At 35.5% G+C, this 22,394-nt stretch overlaps 1 long non-coding RNA gene across 1 annotated transcript in view; it reads left to right on the top strand.

Annotated features, from left to right (window-relative positions):
• LOC144380672 (uncharacterized) overlaps window positions 1-20,648 on the top strand; it is a 73,244-nt gene extending 52,596 nt beyond the window's left edge. Inside the window, exons 2-3 of the long non-coding RNA XR_013444885.1 lie at window positions 8,973-9,014; window positions 20,521-20,648. This is a non-coding gene — a long non-coding RNA (uncharacterized LOC144380672). The remainder of the gene's footprint in view (window positions 1-8,972; window positions 9,015-20,520) is intronic.
• Window positions 20,649-22,394: the final 1,746 nt, after the last annotated feature.

The following is a 22,394-nucleotide window of genomic DNA, read 5'->3' as shown; positions in this document are numbered from 1 at the left end:
TTTTTCTAATACTTTCGGCCAACAAAATTCCGGTATGTGTTAACTTGCCCAATTTCTATTATACATACCACAAATTAAGTTCATAATCTTTGAGATGCATGAAGTACGCTGCAGTATTTGAAATAAATGTATTTCTTTTAGAGTTAGGATACTCTGTAGTGCTCAATCAGAAAATAGTTTTCTAAAAGCTTCCAAAATTTTGTTTTTACTCCATTACCTATAGATGGCGTATTTTATTTTTAGATTTGAACTTTGATACTGAATAAGCATAAACTTATGAAAAAGCATGGCCTAATGTTATAGTTTCAAATAGCTGCTTATTTTGTTCAGTATGAAAACCAATTGCCATTATTATTTTAATGACATAGATACCAACATGCATTTGAAAACAAATTAATGTTGATTCAAAGATTCTGTATAATTGAAAACATTTGTTTTAATCTTTTACAACCATTATGGGAGGGAGAAAAAATGAAAATACTTGCCAGTCTTGAAGTCTTTAAAAAATGGATTGGTTCAGAATTGTGGTTATAATTCTGTTTAATGTAAATAATTTGTGGCTATTGCAATGCCATGATCTTAAGGAACTTGCAAAGTTTTTCCTTGGATTTACATAAAACACCATTTTGATCTTAAATTTGGCTTTTGCCTCTAGTTAATTTGTCAGGTCTAAACACATGCCATTTCCTCAGCAACTGCAAACAGGCCTTTCATGTTAGGTCCAATACAACTCAAATCTACTCCTTTTACAAGTATTTTAAAGCTTGACTAGTATTGCTATTACTGTTTCATTTTGGGAGGGAAATTCATCCTAATTAGCATTTCTTTTAGAAACATTCTGTAGGTGATTCTTGGTTCATATTTAGGACACACCAGAAAAAGTGCACAATAATCATCTGGGGACTTACAAACACACTTGATTACCCGTAACTGCTGCCTGCTTCAGTAACGTCCCTTAGGTTCTTGAGAACAAAGCTAAACACCAGTGTTCCATTCCATATGAAATAAAGTACTGTAAAATATTTGCCAGAATCAAAAATAACATTTTTGATGCTCTTGGAGAATTCACTTATATTTAAAGAAATCCAATTGAAAATTAGTTTGAAGACATATAATGTGTTCATGAAGCAAAGAAAATAATCGTCCTCAAATTTCTTGATTTGTTGCTATTCCGACTTCAGATTTTTGTATGAGGTTCTTAAGATAGGAACATAACATTAGTTATTTTGCTTTCTCATATACAGTGCCATATGCAGACTGAAACTGAGCTCTCTCAGTCTATTAGTCAAATAATATTAGATCTAAGAGAAAAAGTCTCTTGTGTGTATGTAAGCAATGAATGTATTTTAATTGAGCACCCCAAGTTCTGAGTAGTAAATTGAAATTGTTGATTCAAGCTATTGGAGCATGCTATGTGATTGAGACAGTGAAGTGTTCTTTTTGTTTGTTTGTTTTTTTAAACAAAACGAAAACAAAAGGCTGGAATTAATTCCATGTCGATCTTTTTTTGTTATTCTTATGATAAACAGGTGTCAACCAAAATTCTATAGTTGTTGATCAAGTTTCAGTTACTAATTTATAACTGAGTACTTAGATGAGTTTCTACACTTGAAAATGGATTAGGAAAATTAATTAGAAAAAGTGGTTTATTCTTTTATGTGAGTTTTCAAAACAAAATAAGAAAAATTTAACTTTAAGTTGAGTTCAACAAAGATGATGCAGATGGCCTCAAGAGCAGCCTAATCCCAGAACTTGCACATCCCTTGTGGAAACATTGACATTTTCATTAACATTAGGAAACCACCAAATACATTAATCCTGTCCAACTCTGCTGAATGGGCTAGACTTGGCATATATCTAGCCAGAAAAGGGAGCCAGAGAAATAAGAATATACCAGGGCTGCTCAGTCTCTAACATAAATATATTAATCAACTTATGGATATACTATAACCTTCCTTTTTTAGAAGTCAACTAGATTCAGGAATATGTCATTTTCAATGCTGTATTGGTTTAGGATATATGATTTTAAGATCTTCCAATGCTATACTAAAACTTTTTTTTTTTTTTTGAGAGAGAGAGAGAACGCATGCGAGTGTGCATGAGCGGGGGCGGGGGTGGGGTGGCTGGGAGGGGCAGAGGGCCAGAGAGAATTTTAAGCAGGCTCCATGCCCAGCGAGGAGCCTGCCCGCAGGCCTCGATCTCACAACCCTGATGACCCAAGCTGAAATCAAGAGTTGGATGCTTAACCCACTGAGCCACCCAGGGTGCCCAAGTGTATTAAAACATTTCAGTAAAATCATGGACTTTTTCTTTCATTTAAAAAAAAAAACTATATAAAATTGCATGAGTTTTCTTTATAATAAATACAACGAGTCACAAATTTGAAGCATTTAAATAGGCATTCTAGTTCCTTTTTTAACTTTCACATTAAACTTTTCAGTCATATTCACTCCAAATATATTTATGTTTTTAATACCAGTAATAATTAGACAAATCAAAACTTTGATTTTGATTCAGCTATTATCTGTAACTATTATTTATAATTAACTTTATATGTCATTCTTTTTATACCTTCTATATGCCTGAACTTTAAGCATTTTCTGTTTTAAATAATTTTGTTCACATATAATAATGTAACTTGTTTTTGATACTGAGTGACTTAGGTGATTACAATATAATCAACAGAATAGAATATTTTAAGGCTTATCAATGTACTCAACTATTTTAAATCTAATTCATCTCTATTTATTGCCAGTCTTTTAGCATCGTTAATTATGGTTTTGCATGTACTGCTTTTCTCAAATCAAATAATTTAAGAAGATAAATGAAGAAAAAGACTGGACAAAGAAATTTGAAGCTGAATTATAAATATAAAGCACGGCAGAGTAATTAAACTCTTGAGAAGCACTACTGATACAAGAAATTTTGTGTCATAACTTGTAGTCAAGGTTATAACTTTTAGTCAAGGTTATTTTTATTCTTATGAGAAACAAACACAGAGCTTTGCATATACCTTTTTTTTAATGGTCAGAGATGGCATATAATTTATCTTTCCCTTCCTCAAGAAATAAGCAATACAGTGTTTTCTGTGTATTAGCTGCCCAATAAAGAAATGACTGTTGAGCGAATAAAGATAGATGATGTAATATTTAATCAATATTTGAGTTTCCTTTTAATCAATTCAGTGATTAAAAATGGACAGAACTCTGAAATTGATACTTAATGCATGTTTCTTTCTTTCTTTCTTTTTTTAATCCTTGTAGTCACCTAATTATCCATGTTGATTGGGGATATAGTTTCTGAAAATTTTAATCTAAACTATCTACTTTAGTTAGTAATTTTACAAAACTTTTACAACAGTGAAGTTGACTACTTTGAGTTTACATTCTCTGCCATTGTGGGGGTGAAATAGAGATGAATAATTTGCACTGTTTAATCTGTTCCTAAGTACTCAAGTATTGATGTTTTAAATGAAACTACACAATATATAAATATATACTTGTAAAAAAATTTTTAGTAATATATAAATAGAGAGTAAAAGGTTATGTTCTTTTCATGCATCTTAACCCATTCGACTTCATTAGGTAGCCTACTATCAAGGGTTTCAGATATTTCTTTTTGACCACTTTTTCATATGTATATAAACAACATTTTTACGTTTTCTCATTAATTATATTTCAGCATTGATATTTAATATAGATAATAATGTAACATTTAATCATTATTGAGATTATATCTATAGAATTCCTTCTTTTATTTGATGGTGTTTCTTATCAGGTCTTTCTATAGCAGACTAATCCAATAGTTGGTCTTGTAATCTTAAAGTTAAAAAAGAAAAGGTTCCCTTTGAACCTTTGCAGGAATAAGTTCCACATCAGTAAGTATTACAAAACAATAAGCAAATGTAATAATATTAGTAGCAGGCCAGTAATCTCAAGGCAAATTCAGGGGGGTTTTTTGTATGGTTTTTAAAAAACTTTTTTATTCTCGATGGTGAGATCAATTTTTTGTTTATGTTACTAGTGACAGAATAATTCATTCTATTTTTCTATTGTGATTTCTAATAACACTAGCAGTAAATAAAATGATAAAATAATTGGTAGAATTTCAGAATTAGAAGACATTCAGTCAGTCAATTATGAAGGTAATTTACTTCCAGGCTCTTGTTTAACAGACAACAAAATTGAACCCTAAAGTTAAATGATTTACTCCAGGTTGGTAGTGAAGTTATGACTGTGAATCATTCAAATCAAGAGTCTTTTCCACTGTAGCATGCACTGCCTTCAAGAAATATTTTAAAGATTTATTGAGTACTACATCTTTTATATTCCATTATGTTTACCAAATAAAAAAAGTGGGAAACAAAATAGTTTTCATTGTTTTCAGCTTAATAGAGACCATAATGATATAGCACATGTACATATCAGATTTTATGTTGGTGTCAAATGCTGGGGTGTTCTTAAAGATTTCATAACTGTATAGAATGATAGGAATGAACATCAGCTGTAATTAAAAGTCTAATATGACGATATTTACTTGTGGGAATTTAATGCAATGTAGCTAAGATTAACAACATTTCAAATGTCAGTAAATGTGTTTTTAAGGGAAAACATGCAAAAAATGATAAATCACCTCACAGAGCTACAAACTCTTCAAAAAATGGTTTACTAGTGACATCTGCTGGTGTAATTTGGTAATAAAAATAAAAGTATCTCCTGGAAATAATTTCATGGAAATTAAGCGTGAGACAAAGAATCTTTGTGGGCAAATTGTTTTGTTTTGTTTTTTTAACTATCATTTACACTTACAATTTTAAAAAAAAATTGTGTTTGTGGGTTCCCCCTCTCATTGGCATTTGACCAAGTATATTATTCTAATAACAGTATTAAACTTTATACTTTCTTCTCCACAGTGTATAATTCCAGCCTGAACCTCTCTAATAAGTTGTGTATCACCTAAGTTGTTTGATATGGTGCTGCACTTTTTCCTCCTCCTCTTTCCTGAACCTTGCACATAACCTTGCAAATGTAGAGATTAGTAACTACGATTGACTCTTACTAGATATTTATGCCATTTATAGGCTAACTAATAGAAAAGTCTGTGTGTACATGAGTTATAGGCATTATATTTATGCACGCTCAAAAATAAAAATGAGACTTTGTATTAGAGAACAATTTCTTTAGGAAGAGAAATGACTTTGTTTTTTGTTTTTTTCCTATGGAACAGATTTTCTGCACTATAAAATAATAGAGAAATAAAATACACTCAGTCCCTGGGTATTTTCTCTATTGGCACTTATTTCCTAGATGATTGTACTGTGGATTTAAGTTCTACTTATAGATGAATCACCCCTCTTCCTTGACCCCCAAACCTGTACAGCAGCCACTTGTTTCATTAACATTTCCATTTGTAGGTAACAGTCATCTCAAACTTACCATGTCCGAAATAAAACTGATTTTCTCCTCAAACCTGTTCTTCCCGTAGTCTTCCTCACTTCAGTAAACGGACGTTTTATCCTTTTGCTTGCTCAAATCAAAAATATTTTAATAATTTGTAAATTTTCTCTTTCTCTTGTACCATCAAGGAATTCCACCAACTCTATTTTTGAAATACCTTTGGAGTCTTACCACTTTTCTCTACCTCTACCACTTAATGACCTAGTCAAGCCACAATCGTCTTTCCCCTCCTAATTCACCTCTTTGCTGGTTTTTTTTTTTTTTTAAGATTTTATTCATTTGAGAGACAGAGAGAGAGCACAAACAGAGGGAGAGGCAGAGGTAGAGGGAGAAGCAGACTCCCCGCTGAGCTGGGAGCTGGGGCTCCATCCCAGGACCTGAGATCATGACCTGAGCTGAAGGCAGACGCTTAACCGCCTGAGCCACCCAGGCACCCCTCGCCTCTTTGCTGTTAACCTTGCCTTCCTGTGGTTTGTTTTCCAATGAGCAACCAAAGATTATCTTAAAATCTAAGACAGGTCTTTGTCACTCTTCTGCTGAGGTTTTGTTTTGGTTTTTTTTTTTTACCATGCCTAAAGGGCCCTACCAAGAACTTTGGACCACTCCTTCCCTCCTCCACTGTGACTGTGACCTCCTTTCCTACCACGGCTTCCCTCCCCTCTTTTGTTCCAGCTACAGTAATCTACTTTGCTGTTCTCCTTCAGTGCCACGAAAACTCCTAGTCAGGAGCTTTGTGCTTGCTCTTCCTTCAATCAGATACTCTTCCCTCCATCCTGTAAGGCTTCTGATCACATCATCAAATTTCACCTTCTTGGAGAGGCCCTTCTGGATTACACTACCTAAGATAAGAAGGCCCGACCACATCTGTTTCTCCTCTTCCCCTGCGTCGTGTTTTGCCATAGCACTTATCACCACCAGATATATTTACTTGTTTTCCTCGTACCTTTCCCTGGCCCAGAATGTCACCTGTATGGAAACAGAGATTCTGTATTGTCCGCTGTTACCTCCTTAGATCTGAAACTAGTGCTTACACATAGTAGGCATTCAGTCAGTATTTGTTGAGGAAATCAGTGAGCCTTAAGACATGAATGTAGAAAGTAATTTGATTTGCATTATAATAACTGGATCTGTTAAATAGTGAGGCCCCTTCTAATGGGGTCTGTTCTGTATAAATCTTTCTGTGCATACCATACTTTTTACATTTAACTCAGATTACGATAGTGTTTCATAGTTAGGCTAAGGCTCAGACAATACTCTTGGTATCAAAATGCAGGGCGATATTATTATTTTAAAGATTCTTTTTAGGGGAATAATTACTTTTTTGTTCTTTTGACATAGACATCTGACCCTCAATTACATTAACAGACCTTATACACATGAATGGAAAGAAGAATAGCCCCTTTTGAATTCAGGCTAAGACTTTATCAATATGAAGTGCTTCCCACAGGGTTCTGCTGAAAGAACCAAACTTCCATCATAATGAAATTGCAAATTCATTTGTACATGCCCTTTTTTATTTGAAAGCTACTTTTTGATGTTTGGTCTGCAATTAGATTTATTGTTTAAGGTCACAAATATGCAATCCTGACTAGACCAAGTTGTCAGAATCCTTTATCTATTCAGCATTGCACAAAGATAAATGGCTATCTCTTAACAATAGCATACCAAAGCCAAAATTTGTTCCCACTTGTATATAATCTTTAATCAATCTGCTGCTTTCTGTTTTCCAGTCAGTAGACGCCTAGCCTAACCCGCTCACCACCCCACCTATCTAGAAATTGCCCAATTATGGGTTTTAAATTACTGAGAAACACTTCAGATGGAAAAAAGATAAGTTTAAGAATGTTAATGCTATAATTTTCTCATGCATATTTTTAGCTTAACATATGAATTCTTTTGCCTTTACCCTCATTCTGTGTGGGGTGAGTAATTATGTAGTATGTTAGCTAAATTCTGTGATTACATTTCTCACTGTTAACATGATCGCAAAGTAGATCATGTTTCTTAATTAAAATGAATTCTTAAGTGTTTTAAAAGATCTATGCACACGAATTAAATTCTTTTCTGAGATTCCGTGTGTACCCCAGTAAAAATATCTACATTTAGACTTGTTCAGAAGGACTTCTTATATTTTTATGCATTTCCTTTGTGACCTTTCATATAAAAGGTATACTGAGAGAGTTGCCCAATTAGATTTGAGGCTGTACTTTTTATCCAAGAATATCCAGTGTCTAAAATTAACATACATTTGAGCATCATTGTATCACCAATCTCTATAGTTTCTCCAAAGGATTCTGATACTAGATATACAACAATTCTTTAGTAACTTGATCATACTTATAAAGCAGGCCATTAAGACTAGTATAGTAATGTCCCCATTTTAAAATCTTGTTTAAATATTTTTTGCAGATCTGAGAATCTTTTTTTAATTGTCATGCAGTTTGAACCTTCCCCCAGTTAAAAGGAATACACTATTTCAGAAGGAGGTATAAGAGAAAACCACAGTTTTTAAGTCAGAGGAACTTTTTTTTCCTGAATTCCGACTATTATTTATTTTGTGACCTCTTGGAAGTTGCCCGTTTTGGGGGAGGGGGCCTCTGCCCAGCTATAGAATAGAGAAATACTTATTCATAGAGGTGTGATATAATTAAATGAGACAACACATATAAAGTGCCCAAAACAATGCCCAGCAATAGTAAATACTCAATAAATATTATTTGAACTCCTGCCTCTGTGCCCTCCCCTTACCCCCACTCTGTTCCCATTGCTATGTTATCCATTCTGATTGGGCTTACTCAAAAGTTAAAACTGTTGAACTAAACTTGAAGCCTTTTTGTGCCTGCCAGCTCTACATTGCTCTGCATTCACTGAATTAATAAGTAGGGAGAAGTCAGGACCTTGAATTGATCTATTCATAATACCCAGCAGGTGTATGTGGCCTTTTCTTCTCAACAATTTGCTCCCCCAGGGATTGGGTAAAATGAATATTCCACTCTGAGCCTTCATTTTAAGTCCACATGGAGCCCTTAGAAGATATACTTAAATCTCTCTTCCACCTGCAAATAGGAGAGTTGAGCCTTAAATTATGTTAATTTGACATAGGAAATTTTAATCATCCTGTGTAAGATGGCTTGCTTGTTTGTTGCATTTGTACTGCTCAGATCACTGTCCTAAAAGTTTCACCTTTTAAAAGTAATCTGTTTCAGGGGCGCCTGGGTGGCTCAGTCGATAAGCATCTGCCTTCGGCTCAGGTCGATCCCAGGGTCCTGGGATTGAGCCCCACATCGGGCTCCCTGCTCGGGGGGAAGCCTGCTTCTCCCTCTCCCTCTCCCCCTGCTTGTGTTCCCTCTCTCGCTGTCTCTCTCTCTCTGTCAAATAAATAAATAAAATCTTTAAAAAAATAAAAAAAAATTTAAAAATAAAAGTCATCTGTTTCAGAATAAATTTTAATAGCTACTTAATATACTACTTTATATCTCAAAAATTGTTACTTTATCATAATTTTTATTGTTTTAGGTGCAAAGATGGTTTGAAAGGATTTACATTCTCTGCTCTTAGGTAAGTAGTTTATTTACCTTATGTTAAGAGAGAATTTGCAAGTTAACTTTTTCAAAAAGTAATATTATTGCGCATAATTACAATAGATGTTTATCGACTCAGTTTTCTAGCCCAAAATCATTGCAGGAGTCACAGTCACTTTTACGATATTTTATTAAAAGAGTCTAATTTATTGGATTTCTTTCCCCCTAAAAATCAGTCAATCAACAACTGTTTTTGGAGGTGCCTGGGTGGCTCAGTCGTTAAGCGTCTGCCTTCGGCTCAGGTCGTGATCCCAGGGTTCTGGGATCAAGCCCCACATCGGGCTCCCTGCTCAGCGGGAAGCCTGCTTCTCCCTCTCCCACTCCCCCTGCTTGTGTTCCCTCTCTCACTGTGTCTCTCTCTGTCAAATGAATAAGTGAAATCTTTGAAAAAAAAAAAATCAACAACTGCTTTTGGGACCTATTGTGTGCCTCATATCACTGGGTGTTAGGAAAGAATTAGAAGAACTCTCTCTTCAAGGAACATTGGAAAAACAAAGCTACATGTGAATAATTACTGCAAAATTAAATACTGAATTGTGTGGTACCACATTATGGGCTTCATTAGGACAGGGCTCATGTCAGACACATTTTGAATCATAAGCTTCACTAGAGTCACTAGAATCTGCTTTTCACCCTGTATGCCATCTCTTGCCATAGTTATTGGCCGATAGTAGTAGATAGTGTAGAAAAGTTGGTTGGCAGCACTTCCATTGTATTTTACAGTTCACCAAGCATTTTCACATAGATTAGAAAATTTTCACAGCAGTTCTGTGAGATGGGTATTTTTATGCCCATGTGACGTGAGGCTTAGAATACTTAACTAATTTAATGTCACACAGTGACTGCATATACTTACTTGAAACCTAATGCTCTTCCAGTTTGTATTATAAATGTTGCCTCTTTTATTCTCCTAAGTACATATAGTAGATGCTTAGTGAAGATTAGGTGTGGAGTATTTATTATAAATATAGGAGGGAAAAATTAGGGTAGCCTTCGGTATGCTAGAAGATTTCATATGACTATCTTTTTTAGGTTATTTTGAGGATCAAATGAGTTAATGCATGAAAAGTGTTTAGAACTGTGCATGGCACATAGTGCTCAAGAAATGTTGGCTATTACTGTTATTATTATTCTTATGGGGATAAGCCTTAAACTGCACTTGAAGGATAGCTTTAGAGAACTAGAAGGGAAGAGGAGGAACCTTCTGGGTAGAAGTGAATGTTAGCAAAAGTATGAAAATTATAAACATGAAATATGAGGTAAGAGTGGGAAAATCAACTTAATTGGTATGAAAAGCTTATTTTAGGGATCATAAGGTTTTGTGGGGTTTTTTGATTTTTTAAATGATGGTCAGAGCAGGGCCAGATTTTGGAAGACCTAAACAGAAAAAAAAGAAGACAAATTTGAATTTGATAAGATGGGCAGTAGAGAGCCACTAAAGGGTTTTGAGCAGGGTAGTTGACATTGTTTCAGAAAGATTAGTCTGGCCACAGTATTTGGGACAGACATTGTGAAAAAGAATCAGAAGGAAGAAAGATGAAGTGATAAGGACTGGGATTTAGCGACAGTGGAGGATTAAAGAGAAAGAGGCAAAGTTGAGACTGGTGTCGAAGGAAATGAAGACCTACTGATTGATATTTTCCTTCTTCCTCTTTCCCTCCAATCCTTGCTACGAGCCAAGTTTTGAAAACCTAAGTACATGAAAAAAGGTGCTATTAACAGAAAATCAGATGGTGTGCAAGGAAGCTAGTTTGGGAGGGGACAAATTGAGTCCCCTGTGTGAATAAGAGTATCTTTGGTTGTGGAAACTCTGTGGTAACAGTAACTAAGTCATAATACACAGCGGTAATTTTTTCATATTATATTTTTCATTGAAAGATCATGAAACATTTCAGAAAATAACTTTTTGTTGTTGTTGCATTGAATGTGAAGATTCTATGTTATGTCAAAAGTTTATAACAAAACCAAAAGTTGGTTTTCCTAAAGAGAAAACTTTGCCTTTTCCCGTGTCTCTCCATAGGCTCCCAGAATCCTTACAGAAACTCAAAATGTATCCGATATTTTTGTGTCTCTTCGTCAAATCCACTCAAAATAAGGGGCTGGATAACTATTTGCACTTAGAATTTACTCTGTATTATAGGAAAATATTCTGGAAAAAAATGGTTATTAATTCTTGCTAAGTTAGTAGAAGTTATGAGAACAGATAGAGTCAAGGATAGAGTCAAAGGCTGGGAACCAGTTCAGGAGCCTTATGGTATACCAAACCTGCATCAACATAGTTTAATACTTAGAAGTGTATAGGCAGCTTAGTGATTAAGAGCCCAGGCTTTAGAGTCAGACAGTTTTTTGGGTCCAAGTAATCGTTTTTGGATGTGGTCAAATGCTTTTTCATGCTAACTCTCACGGAAATGATGGCACCTACTTACTTCGTAGTGTTGCTATGAGGATTAAATGATTTAATCCTCTGTACTGTCCTGTCATATAGTAAATGTTCAGAAAATGCTCATTATTACTATATTTGATCATTCAGTATGTATTAATTAAATTTTTACTATGTGCCAGTCCCTGGGGCGTAATAGCAAAAGATGTATAGAGTCTCACAGACCCACAGTTTAATGGGGGATGCAAACTACTAATAAGGTGCTTCTGCTATTGGGGACTCATTGGGCTTTGATAGCACAAGGGAAGGATTGCTAACTCACTGCAGCTTGGGCGGGGACAGTTTCTCCAAGGAAGTGACCTCTAATCTGAGATGGTCAGTCCTGGCCAAAAGAGAAACAGTGTTATGAACAGTGTGAGAGAGATGATTTTATCTGTTCTAACATAGTTTTTGTCTTGTTTATAAAGAACAGTAGTACAGACCTTGAACTCTCCATGCACACCCATGATTAAGAACCAAATTCTTTTGGAATAACAGCTACTGAGACTGCACAGTTGCCACCTTGTGACAATCTCATTACATGCCCTTTATGATTTAATAAGCTAGATATTTTACCAAGTTTGTCCGAATGAGATGGGATACAGTTGTTGATAGTAATAGCTTGTTTCACCTCTCTTTTCTGAGTGTTTACATTTTCTTATTCTATTTGTCATAGGTCCCATGTTCCAGAACCTTAGTGTAGTATTACTGATCCCTTGTTTTTGTCTGCATTTTATGGTATTTTCTGAAAGTTCAGCAGGTAGAGTTCTCTTAAGAAAGCTTAGTTATTCTTTATAAGAGCAATGACTCATAGTGAAGGTACAAACAGCAAAAATGGAAAACTAGTAAAGGATACTGATTGAATGATATCTAATGGTAGCAACTCTTTTTTTCTTTTCTTTTCTTTTCTTTTCTTTTCTTTCTTTTCTTTCGCATTGTCTGGGAAAAAAATACTCCAGTTTTGATGAGATAAGAATAGTGTCTTCTCCCAGATATTAGGTTTTTCAGAAGAGAAATAACTAGATTAGAATAATATTGAGTTTAAGGTTTTCTAATGAAATTATGTGAGAATGCATGGAATCTTGACCATTTTATGATTCTCAGTCTTTAGTTTCCTCCATTTCCCTGAATATCTTTATATGACCTAATATTGCATTGCAGCTATTTTATGACTCAAAGTGACATGAGATATAACTTTATACTGAAAAATGAGAACCTCATTCAATTGTAACTATTAGTAGAATTTAGACAAAAAAATAGAATTTTTTGATCAACTAGTAGACCCAAGTAAATATTTCACCTGCTTTTTTGTTTGAAAAAACTTCAAGGTGTGTAATATCTTTAAAAAGTGGTAACTTAAGTTAAAAGGGCGCATCATAAAAGTGTTATGCTGTATTTTACTTGGTTAATTTGATTTTAAAATACGTGCATTGTTGGGAAGCTTGGGAAGATGGTGGAGTAGCAGGACCCTAAGTTCACCCCATCCCATGTTGACAACTAGATATCACTCACATCCGTGTAAATACACTAGAGGGCAATCCAAAGATGGGCAGAACAAACTCCACAACTAAATGTAAAGAAGCTGCATCTGAGGGGGTGCCTGGGGGGCTCAGTCAGTTAAGTGTCTGCCTTCAGCTCAGGTCATGATCTCAGGGTCCTGGGATCAAGTGCCATGTTGGGCTCTCTGCTCAGTGGGGAGTTTGCTTCTCCCTCTCATTCTCCCTCTGTGCTTTCCCTCTCTCTTTTTCTCTCTCAAATAAATAAATGAACTCTTTAAAGAAAAAAAAAGCTGCATCTGAGAGGTTACCAAGGGTAGAAACAGTGGTTGGGAGCTGCCCACAGGAGGGAGGGAGCTACGGGTGTAGAGAGGGGAAAGAAAACAGTCTCTCACACTAGGGATCCCAAACCATAACATCTGGCTTTGAAAACCAGAGGGGCTGAATTCCATGAGTTTGTATAAATCACAGGATTTGGAGTCTGGAGCTTAAAAAGTCAGCTGACTCAGCACCGGGCAAGATGGGAGAGTGAGTGATAGCTGGATCCTGCCTTTAAAGATACAGCAGCCCATAGAGAGGCAACATAGAAATGACAGTTTGCATAGTGCCTGGGACAAACAAGAGGAAGATATGTTTATACTGATTTTGAGTGTGTTAGGGGACTTCTCTGGGAACAAAGGAGGTGGCAGGCACCATTTTCCTCCCCTGCTGCCCAGCATAAACACAGGGCCACCTGTGGGCAGCACTGCGCAGACACTTGCTACCTAACCTGCTAGCAGTGTGCCTTGCCCATGTGTTCTCCTGAGGACTGGCACACTCCAAGCATGCTGACCTCAGCCCTTAGCTCACCTGATGTCTTCTCAGAGCTCGCAGCCTGTGTCTCACTAACACCACAGAAAGCAAGCAAAGCCCACAACAGATACAGAGTCAATGAAGATGTCTGGACTGAAAGAAAAAGCGACTCAGACACAACACAAGCAACACAAACAGGAGATTCCCCTGAAGTGCCAGGTTCTGGTGAACAGGGGACACTATACTGCAGAGCAGTACAGGACCTCTTCTTCATGAAGCCATTACTTTCAAGAGCAGAAGGTGTAGCTGACTTTCCTAACAAAGAGAAACTGACACAGATAGACAAAATGAGGAAACAGAGGAATATGTCCCAAATGAAAAAACAGGACAAAATCACAGCAGGAGATTAAGTGAAACAGAAAAAAGTAAGATGTTTGATAAAGAATTTAAAGTAATGCTCATAAAGATAGTGGACTTCAGAAAAGGGTGGAGGACATCAGTGAAACTCTTGACAAAGAGATAAAAAATGGGTGCCTGGATGGCTCAGTCATTAAGTGCCTGCCTTCAGCTCAGGTCATGATCCCAGGGTCCTGGGATCGAGCCCTGCATCAGGCTCCCTGCTTGGCAGGAAGCCTGCTTCTCCCTCTCCCACTCGCCCTGCTTGTGTTCCCTCTCTTGCTGTGTCTCTCTCTGTCAAACAAATAAATAAATAAACTCTTTAAAAAAAAAGAGAGAGATAAAAAATAACGTATCAGAGGTGAAGAACTCGATAAATGAAATTAAAAAATACAATAGATGGAATAAATAAACAGTAGGCTACAGGAAGCAGAGGAGCCTGTAAGTGACCTGGAGGATAGAGTAATGGAAAGCAATCAAGCTGAACAGGTGAGAGACAAATAAATACTACATAATGAGAATAGACTTAGAAAATTCAGTGACTCCATCAAGCATAAGAGAGAAAGGGGGACAGAAAATGTATTTGAAGAAGTAATAGCTGAAAACTTCCCACATCATGGGAGGGAAACAGAGATCCTGATTCAGGGGCACAGAAATCCCCCTTTAGGATTCAACTTAAGGAGGTACACACCAAGACACATAGTAATTAAAATGGTAAAAAATAGTGATAAACGAAGAATTTTATTTTATTTTATTTAAAGATTTTATTTATTCGACACAGAGAGAGAGATAGCGAGAGCAGGAACACAAGCAGGGGGAGTAGGAGAGGGAGAAGCAGGCTTCCCGCCAGGCAGGGAACCCGATGCAGGGCTCAATCCCAGGATCCTGGGATCATGACCTGAGCCAAAGGCTGACACTTAACGACCGAGCCACCCAGGTGCGCCAGGAAAGAATTTTAAAGATTGTAAAAAAAAAAAAGATGGTTACATATACAGGAAACCCCATAAGGCTATCAGCTGATTTTTCAGCAGAAACGTTGCAGACCAGAAGGGACTGGTATGATATATTGAAAGTGCTCAAAGGGAAAAATTGGAAGCCAAGAATATTCTATCCAGCAAGGCTGTCATTCAGATTAGAAGGAATTTCCCAGACAAACAAAAGTTAAAAGAATTCATGACCACTAAACCAGCCCTACAAGAAATGCTAAGGGGGGCTTTGTAAGAGGAAAACAAAAATCATAAGTAAGAGTAAGAAAAAACAGGAAGTACAAAAACAACAAAAAAATAAGTATATCTATAAAAGTCAGTCAAGAGAAGCACAAAATAAAAGGATGTAAAATATGATACCAAATATCTGAAATGTGGAGAGGAGAGGAGTAAAATTAAGCAACCATTAGCTGAACATAGACTGCTATATGCGGAAGATGTTATATATAAACCTAACGGTAACTACAAGTCAAAAACAGTAATAAATTGAATGAGATCTTGCCATTTGCAACGACGTGGATGGAACTGGAGGGTATTATGCTGAGCGAAATAAGTCAAACAGAGAAAGACATGTATCATATGACCTCACTGATATGAGGAATTCTTAATCTCAGGAAACAAACTGAGGGTTGCTGGAGTGGGGGGTGGGGTGGGAGGGATGGGGTGACTGGGTGATGGACACTGGGGAGGGTATGTGCTCTGGTAAGTGCTGTGAATTGTGCAAGACTGTTGAATCTCAGATCTGTACCTCTGAAACAAATAATGCAATATATGTTAAGAAAGAAAAAAAGAAGAAAAATGTAGCAGGAGGGGAAGAATGAAGGGGGAGAAATCGGAGGGGGAGAAGAACCATGAGAGACGATGGACTCTGAAAAACAAACTGAGGGTTCTAGAGGGGAGGGGGGTGGGAGGATGGGTTAGCCTGGTGATGGGTATTGAGGAGGGCACGTTCTGCATGGAGCACTGGGTGTTATGCACAAACAATGAATCATGGAACACTATATCTAAAACTACTGATGTAATGTATGGGGATTAACATAACAATAAAAAAATTTTTAAAAAAAGTAATAAATTAAAAAAAAAACAATAAGGAATCCAAATATTTTGCTAAAGAAAGCCAACAAATCATGAAAGAAGAGAGCAAGAGAAGAAAGGAACAGAGAGGAACTATCAAAATAACCATAAGTCAAGTAACAAAATGGCAATAAATACATACATATCAATAATTACTTTGAATGTACATGGACTAAATGCTCCAATCATGGCACATGATGACAGAATGGATAAAAAAGCAAGACCCATCTACATGCTGCCTGCCAGAGACTCATTTCAGGCCTAAGGACATATGCAGACTGAAAGTGAAGGGATAGAGAAACATCTATCATGCAAATGGAAGTGAAAAGGTAGCCTGAGTAGCAAGTTATATCGACAAAATAGACTTTCATACAAGGACTGTAAAAAGGGACAAAGGACACTGTATGATCATAAACAATACAATCCAACAAGAAGATATAAAAATTGTAAATATTTATGAATCCAACTTGGGAGCACCCAAATAAATACATAAAGCAGTTAATAACAAACATAAAGAAAATGATCAATAGTAATACAATAATAGTAGGGTACTTCAACACTTCACTTACATCAATAGACAGATCATTCAAACAAAATCAACAAAGAAACAGTGGTTTTGAATGACATATTGGCCCAGATGGATCTAACAGATATAGTCAGAACATTCCATCCTAAGACAGCAGAATACACATTCTTTTCAAATGTACATGGAGCATTCTCCAGAATAGATCACATATTAGGCCACAAAACAAGTCTCAACAAATTCAGAAAAATTGAAGTTATAAAAATACATCTTTTCTGACCACAATGGTATGAAACTAGAAATCAAGCACAAGAAAAAACATGAAAAGCACATAAATACATGGAGGTTAAATAACATACTACTAAACAATGAATGAGTAAATCAAGAAATCAAAGAGGAAATAAAAAATACATGGAGAGAAATGAAAATGCAAACACAATAGTCCAAAATCTGGGATATAGCAAAAGCTGTTCTAAGAGGGAAGTTTATAGCAATATAGGCCTACCTCAAGAAGCCAGAAAAATCCTAAATAAACAACCAATCTAACCTTACATCTAAAGGAACTAGAGAAAGAACAACAAACAAAGCCACAAGCCAGTAGAAGGTAGGAAATAATAAAGATTAGAGCAGAAATAAAGTAGAAACTAAAAAAACAGTAGAACAAATCAGTGAAACCAGGAGCCAGTTCTTTGAAAAATCAACAAAATCATAAGCCTTTAGCCAGATTCATAAAAAGAGAGAGAGGACTCAAGTAAATAAAATTAGAAATGAAAGGGGAGAAGTAACAACCGAAGCACAGAAATCAAAAAGATTGTAAGAGAATGTTAACCTATGTCCCAGCAAACAAAAGTCCAGGACCAGATGGTTTCACAAGGGGATTCTACCAAACATTTAAAGAAGAGTTAACACCTGTTCTCAAACTATTCCAAAAAATAGAAAAGGAAAACTTCTTAATTTATTCTATGAAGCCAACATTACCCTGATACCAAAGCTAGATAAAGACACTACAAAAAAAGAGAAATCCAGGCCAATATCTCTTTCTGAACATAGATGCAAAAATTTTCAACAAAATACTAGCAAACTGAACCCAACAATACATTAAAAATTCATTCACCAGAATCAAGTGGAATTTATTCCTGGGGTGCAAGGGTGGTTCAGTATTCACAAGTCAATCAATGTGATTCATCACATCAATAAAAGAAGGAATAAAAACCAAATGATCATTTTAATGGATGCAGAAAAAGCATTTTAGAATATAAAACATCCATTCATGATAAAAACCCTCAGCAAAGTGGGATTAGAGGGAACACCTCAACATAATAAAAGCCATAAATGAAAAACCCACGGCTAACATAATATTCAATGGTGAAAAACCGAGAGCATTTCCCCTAAGGTCAGGAACAAGACAAGGATGTCCACTCTCACTACTCATATTTAACGTAGTACTGGAAGTCCTAGCCACAGTGATCAAAAAAGAGGAAGGAAGAAGTAAAACTTTTTCTATGTGCAGATGACATGATACTATATATGGAAAACCTTAAAGACTCCACCAAAAAGCTATTAGAACTGATAAATGAATTCAGTAAGATTGCATGATACCAAATCAACATATAGAAATTCATGGTATTTTTATATACTAATAAGCAACAGAAAGAGAAATTAAGAAAGCAATTCCATTTACAATTGCACCAAAGGTAATAAAATATCTAGGAATAAACTTAACCAAGGAGGTGAAAGACTTGTGTAAAAATATATAAATTATCTTTTATCAATGTTTTATAGTTTATATTTTATATATATATATTATATATAGTTTATATATTTATAAACAGTATTTATAAACATTGATAAAAGATGTTGCTGTTTCTACACAAACAAGTGGAAAGATAATCTGTGCTCATGGATTGTAAGAACAAATATTGTAAAAGTGTCCATACTACACAAATGTATACAATCTACAGATTTAATGTTATCCCTATCAAAATACCAACAACATTTTTCACAGAACTGGAACAAAGAATCCTAAAATTTGTATGGAACCACAAAGACCCCGAATAGCCAGAGCAATTTTGAAAAAGAAAAGCAAAGTTGGAGATGTCACAATTCCAGACTTCAACTTATACTACAAAGCTTTAGTAATTAAAACAAGCATGGTACTAGCACAAAAATAGGCACATAGATCAATGGAACAGAATAGAAAACCAGAGGTAAATTCACAATTATATGGTCAGTTAATCTTCGACAAAGCAGGAAAGAATATCCAGTGGGAAAAAGATAGCCTCTTCAACAAATGGTGTTGAGAAAAGTGGACAGCAACATGCAAAAGAATGAAACTGGCCCACTGGCTTACACCATACACAAAGCTAAATTCCAAATGGATTAAGGACCTAAATGTGAGACATAAAACCGTAAAAATCCTAGAAGAGAGCACAGGCAGTAACTTCTCTGATATCGGACATAGCAACTTTTTTCTAGATATGTCTCCTGAGGCAAGGGAAGCAAAAGCAAAAATAAAACTATTGGGACTACATCAAATAAAAAGCTTCTGCACAGCAAAGGTAATAATCAACAAAACTAAAAGACGGCCTATGGGATGGGAAAAGATATTTGCAAATGACGTATCTGATAAAGGGTTAGTATCCAGAATTATAAAGAACTTCTATAACTCGATGCCTGAAAAACAACTAATTCAATTTAAAAATGAGCAGACAAGATGAACGAACATTTCTCCAAAGAAGACATCCAGATGTCCAACGGACACATGAAAAGATACCCACCATCAGTGATCATCAGGGAACTGCAAAGCAAAACTGCAATGAGCTATCACCTCACACCTGGCAGAATGGCTAAAATCAACAACACAGGAAACAACAGGTGTTGGCAAGGATGTGGAGAAATAGGAACCCTCTTGCACTATTTGTGGGAATGCAAACTGATGCAGCCATGCTGGAAAACAGTATGGGGATTCCCCAGAAAGTTGAAAATGGAACTACCCTACAACCTAGTACTCACAGTACTGGGTATTTACCCAAAAAATACAGAAACACTAATTCACAGAGACACTATGTGTACCTTCTGTTTATTGCAGCATTATTTACAATAGCTAAATTATGGAAGCAGCCCAAGTGTCCATCAATAGGATAAAGAAGAGGTTTTATACACACACACACATACACATATACACACAATGGAATATTGAGCCACAAAAAAGAATAAAATCTTGCCATTTGCAACAACATGGATGAGCTAAAGAGTATAATGCTAAGCAAAATAAGCCAGCTAGAGAAGGACAAATACCGTATTATTTTACTCATATGTGGAATTTAGGAAACAAAACAAATGAGCAAAGGAAAAAAAATGAGAGAGAGAGACAAACGAAGAAATAGACTCTTAACTACAGAGAACACACTGATGGTTACCAGAGGGTAGATGGGTGGGGGATGGGTGAAATAGGTGAAGGAGATTAATAGTACACTTATCTTGATAAACACTGAATAATGTTGAGTCAGTGTATTATGCACCTGAAACTAATATAACACTGTATGTTAACTATGCTGGAACTAAAATAGAAAACTTAATAGAAGAATTTATTGCATTATTAAAGAAATGGCTGTCAGCATTTTCTTATAAAGGATAAGATTTTATTTAAATTTTGAAAAACATTATTTCAAATGATAAGGTACTCTCCAAAATGTATTTGTATATTAACAGAATCAGGATGGGTTTTTTTTCCTTATTGTCTTTTTCCTTTTATTTTTTAAAGGTGAAAATGCCTCACATTGTGCTCTTTTCTTTAGGTTTATTGTAGGGAAGGAAGAAATTCCCACACATTCTTATTCACCAGAAGCAGCATATGCAAAAGTGGAACAAAAGACAGAGAAACATGAAGAAAAGCCAAGAAGATTGAATATAATTGCTCTAATCAAGAAACTTGTGGATTCAGTGTAAGTTTTTTATCTTGATATTTAGCACACTGTGTTACTGTTTTATATGATATTTGTACTTTGCCAAGGTGTTTTATTTTCTTTTCAGTAATGATATACATATATATCATATCTATCTTTTTTTTTTTTTTTTTACCAGAAACAGTGCATAGAGTTTTATAAAAGGCACATAATGGCAAGTCAGTGTTATTTATTATTTTTGTCTGGACTATAGACCAACATATGCCTTTAGAATAGATTTATATGAACTTGTAATAGTTTTCTATGTCAAACTAGACACAGTTGTAGGAGGCTAGAATGGGGAACTTTAGGGAACAGGTTAATATGTGCTAATCAAATATTCCAAATGTGGAAAGGAGAAAGAAAAGTTCTGGGGCACATTCAAGAAGATAGAGGAATAATAAGGAGCAAACCTTACATAAATGTTTTTTGTAAGAGTAGAAATTTTCAGGGCTTTGGAAATGGAATAAAACATCTTTATTTGTATATTATACAAAGAAGTCTGAATTTCATACAAATAGTATTTGTTTTTTTTGGTTTTTTTTTTTAACTTTGTCCTTTTGTTGTTGTTGTTATGTTAGTCACCATACAATACATCATTAGTTTTTGATGTAGTGATCCACCATCCATTGTTTTCGTATAACATCCAGAGCTCCACGCAACATGTGCCCTCCTTAATACCCATCACTGGGCTATTTCAAGTATAGGAATTATACTTCTATATAATATTAAAATACATCTATAATTAATAGAAAATTTAGTGATTTAAAATTAGAACATCAGTTAATAAAAATAATCTTTGTAGTGATATTTTAGAGAGTGTTGAATGAATAGCCAATATAGAAAGTTAGGGATCAGTTATGGGAAGCTGAAGCCAATAAATCAGACCTTAGACTCTCATTTCACCCCTGCTGGCTTTGTGACTTTGGGCAAGTGATTTAACCACTCTGGACCCTAAAGTCCTCATCTGTTAACTTGGGTTAATGATCTCTGTTATGGAGGTTGCGTCCATTAAATGAAATAACATGTGAGTTGCCTCACGTACATGAGCACAGAGTAGGTGCTCAAAATTTTTACTGTATTTAAAGACTTTGTCTTCATTTTAGTATACAGCACATACAGAAGGTAAGAGGGAGGGAAGGAATAACAGATGGCAGGAATAATTGTGGTAGTAAACTTTTTAAAAAAATTTATGTATATCCTTTTTTTTTATCATGATAAGTGCACTCCTTAATCCCCACCACCTGTTTCACCCATATCCCTAACTACCTCCCCTCTGATAATCAGCAGTTTGTTCTCTGTAGTTAAGAGTCTGTTTCTTGATTAGTTTCTCTCTTTTTTTTTCCCTTTGCTCATTTGTTTCCTAAATTCCACATATGAGTAATACGGTTGAATATTACTGTGTGTGTGTGTGTGTGTGTGTGTGTGTGTGTGTGTATACCACCTCTTCTTTATCCATTCATTGATTGAAATGGGCTGCTTCCATAATTTGGCTATTGTAAATAATGTTGCAATAAACATAGAGATGCATATGTCCGTTTGAATTAGTGTTTTGTAATTTTTGGGTAAATAGCCACTAGTGAGATTGGTAATGAACTTCTTAATTCTTAAGCAAGTTCAAAATAGTTACTGATCACCTGAGTGAAGAAAAGAGACAAGGAATCCCTATTCATGGAAATCATGTCACCATGAATCAGAGGGGAATGCGGAGACGGGAATGCAGAGAA

This window comes from Halichoerus grypus, unplaced genomic scaffold, assembly GCF_964656455.1.
Source record: "Halichoerus grypus unplaced genomic scaffold, mHalGry1.hap1.1 HAP1_SCAFFOLD_38, whole genome shotgun sequence".
Classification (NCBI taxonomy): Eukaryota; Metazoa; Chordata; class Mammalia; order Carnivora; family Phocidae; genus Halichoerus; species Halichoerus grypus.
Note: the sequence above shows the minus strand (reverse complement) of the source record. Positions and strands in the feature narration are given on the sequence as shown.